This window comes from Vigna radiata, unplaced genomic scaffold (genome assembly GCF_000741045.1).
Source record: "Vigna radiata var. radiata cultivar VC1973A unplaced genomic scaffold, Vradiata_ver6 scaffold_91, whole genome shotgun sequence".
NCBI lineage: Eukaryota > Viridiplantae > Streptophyta > Magnoliopsida > Fabales > Fabaceae > Vigna > Vigna radiata.
Window position 1 is genome coordinate 378,926 of NW_014543115.1, and position 3,537 is coordinate 382,462.

Genomic DNA, 3,537 nt, shown 5'->3' on the forward strand with positions numbered 1-3,537 from the left:
AGTGGAACCTTAATTACGGCCCAATCATAGGCCCACCATGGTTGATTCGGTCTTACCCTAATCTTGAGTGTTTACCATACCTTAATCTGCGACCTCTGCCGTTCGTCCTTACCGTCCGTCCTACTGGAGACTTTAGTGAAAGGTTCATGCGACTTGAGCTGGCTCTTTTATCTGTTTCGCCGTCCGTCCCGGGTGCCATCTCTGGACGTCCGGTACACAAGCCCCGTAAGCCCTCAGAGACTCTGTTGCTGTAGGGCTTTCGAAGGTTTACGTATAAAACAAGAAAAGATTTGACACAGGTCGTGACTCTCTCTCGGTACCTAGTATCTGTGTGAATTCTTCAAGGTTTTTCTTACAAAGGCCGGTTGCCCCCGTGCGTTATGGCGAGTAAGTCATGCAGACACGACCAGTCGTTATCAGTTGCCGCCCAATTGTCTTATCTCGTGGCGGCTCGAGGGTACGCCGATGAGAACTTTTCGGCTACCATCCACTTCCCCGGGGTGTGCAGTTTTGCCGCTATTGCCAAGATAACGACCCTTTGTGGATCATGCCTGTTTGTCATGTCGGGCCTCTATGTGTTCGGTTGACGTCCGGATGGTTACCCTGGGTACACAAGCCCCCCAAGCCCGAGGCGATGGTTCGCCGTGGGGTTTTGACGTTGATGGCCTTTAAAGTGGCGGCGTTGTAGAGGCGGGCGGGCCGTTCGGGGGACCTCTTCTCAAACTGTCGCGTTGGACTGAAGATGTTTTAGGCGGGAAAAGACACGTGGCATGAAAGTGGGGTGGGAACTGTAACGTCCTTTGGATCTGGATCGTTCATCGTGGTAGTTGTGAACAGTGAGGATTCATTGCGGTTTTTCAAAAAAAATTCCTATAAATAGGGGTGGGGAAGGTGCTACGGCTACCTTTCTCCCTACCTTCAACCCTTATTCTTTCATTTGCACAGGTAATAAAATGGTGGTCGTGTGTGTTAGGTCATCTCTGGAGTCGTCAGGCCGTGACGGAGACGGTGGGGGCGTGGGTGGTGGTGATAGCAGCAGTGCGTCGTCGTCGGCGGGGTCATCGGGTCTGAGAGTGATTCGTCCTTCGAGGGACTGTCAGGGGAAGCTGAGGGTCCGTCCAATCCGCCGGTGTTGGAGGAGGTTGTGACTGTAGCTCAGGGGTCCGCCCCGTCAACTGTGAGTGGGCAAATCTTCTATGGAGCACCCCTCTTTCTATTGCAAGGGGAGTGACTGTGGATCCGGTCGCCCTCGTTCCGGTCGGGAGCCTACCTCGGATCGACGACTATGATTGGGCCGACTTTGACGTGAATACCCAAGTGTCTAGCATTTCCTACATCGGTCTCCAAGATTTTGTGGACCGGTCATACTTGGTTAGGGATACGACGGATGCTCAGCTGATAAGGGCGGCGGTGAGCCGAGAGAACGAACGGGTCTGCCACAAGAAGGGTGCCAGTTCTGAAGATCATTTCTTCATGTATGCAAATCTTTTTACTCAGTTGCATATCCGTGTTCCTTTTACCAACTTCCAAGCCAACCTGCTGCGGGAGTTGAACGTGGTGCCTACACAGCTGCATCCGAACGCCTGGGCGGCTGTTCAAGCCTTCGACGTGGAGTGCATGGTGGCCGGTGTCTCCCCAACTGTCAGATCGTTCTTACATTATTTCGATGTTCGTCCACCCCCAAAGGGAGGTTGGGTTTCTTTGTCCTCGGTGGGGGGTCGCACATTATTCAAGCCTTATGCCTAGTCATTCTAGAACTTCAAAGACCAGTTTTTTAAGGTCGTTATTACCGAAGCCGGCCGTACGGATTTCTTTGACGCGGAAGGTTCCCCTTTGTTTCCCTTGTACTGGACGGAGAACCCCCGCAAGATGAAAGCCATCGCCAAGCGAGAGTTGGAAATGGAGGATTTATGTGTGGTAGACATTATTGACACACTCTCACGCCGCGTCCCCGCCCGTTGCCTGGTCGATTGCATTCCTTTCGAGGATTGCGCTCAGAGAGCGCTCAATATGTGATTCATTCCATTTTTCATTTTTAGTGGGGTTGTAACTTAGCTGAATTTTCTATTTCCTTTCAGATTGTATGGCGACTCCTGGACCCCGCCAATCCAACTTCTTGGCCGCCAAGAAGGCCTCGGCTCGGGCTGCTAGCTCCGGCCAAGAGCAAGTCGTCCCCCCTCCTATGCGTCCTCCTCCATCTGCCCAGGTGACGGTTGCCTCCCTTGGACCCCAGACGGGCGCGGCTAGTAGCGTGAACTTGCCCAAGACGTCCCCTATCTTGGTTGGGGAAGGTACTTCTGCCCCCGCCCAACTTCATGCTGCCCCTCTGGCCGATCCGTCGACCGCGACCACCAATAATCTTGTAATCGAAGTGGGTTCAGAATCAGCGCCAGTCACGACGTCCGCTCACAGGAAGAGGAAATCGCGAAAAGGAAGCAAGTCTTCCTCCAAGAAATGCCGTCATGAAGGCAAGGAGCCGGTCGTCCCGCTTCCGGGTGGTGTCTTCATCCCTGACTATAATGTGAGCCGGTTCATCGATTTCCATCAGGGACCGGCCTATCTTGCCTTATTAGAATCGCTGCCAGGTCGTGCCATGTTGGACTCCGTTTTCCAGATGGCTTCGCGAACGACCTCTATGGTCGGCTATATTCGCGAGTTTGGCGATATTCGGGGGTCCGGAGAGGTGAAGAGTCTCCTGTTGAAGGGAGAAGAAAAAATCAAGGCCTTAGAGGTGGAGCTAGCGGGCGCAAAGAAAGCCCTGGAGGACGAGAAGCAACGGTCGGTTGAGAGTGTGACAAAACTTGAAGAGGCGACCAAACATTTGAAAGAGGAAAAGACCGCCAAGGCTAACTTAGAGGAGGAATGCAAAGAGCTGAAGTTGGCGGCCACTGAGCAGAAGGAAATTGAGCGAAAGCTTCAGGGAAGAACGGTGGAGCTGCACACCGAACTGAAAACCGTTCGAGCAGAGCTGAAGGTTGCTAAAGAGAAAATATCTTCTCAAAATAGTAGCCTGGTGGCTGAACATGAAGACGGTTTTTACAAAGCCCTCCGCCAGGCTTAAGTGTTGCTCAATGTGCAAAAGTCGCTCGTGCTGGGCTTTGACCTATACAAGGACGTTTATGGGGGCGTTCTGATGGATATTGAACAGCCCGGTGAGACGGTCGCGGAGCCTGAGGGGGCGGCCGAGGTTATCGTCGGCTCGGCTAGCGGCGTTGATCCAAAAGATGCGGGGGTTTAGATTATAGACTTAAGTTGTTTGTTTTTTTTTTTTTATTGGGAATCCATTCTCCTGCCGGTCGGACGGTAAACAACGTGTTATGTTGTTTACTTTCCCGTCCGGTCATACAATTTTTTGTATCCCCTCCTTTTTTATGAATGGAATTGCTTTTATTGCTTGCTATTAAGTGTGCCTTTGTTTTTATTGCTAAGTTATGAAAAGTTTTATTCTTTGGCGGGGAGGACGGCGGGCTATGCCCTTTACTGCCCGGCCAAGTTGACAGGATAATTCCATTCGTCAACTTGACTTTTGCTGAGAGA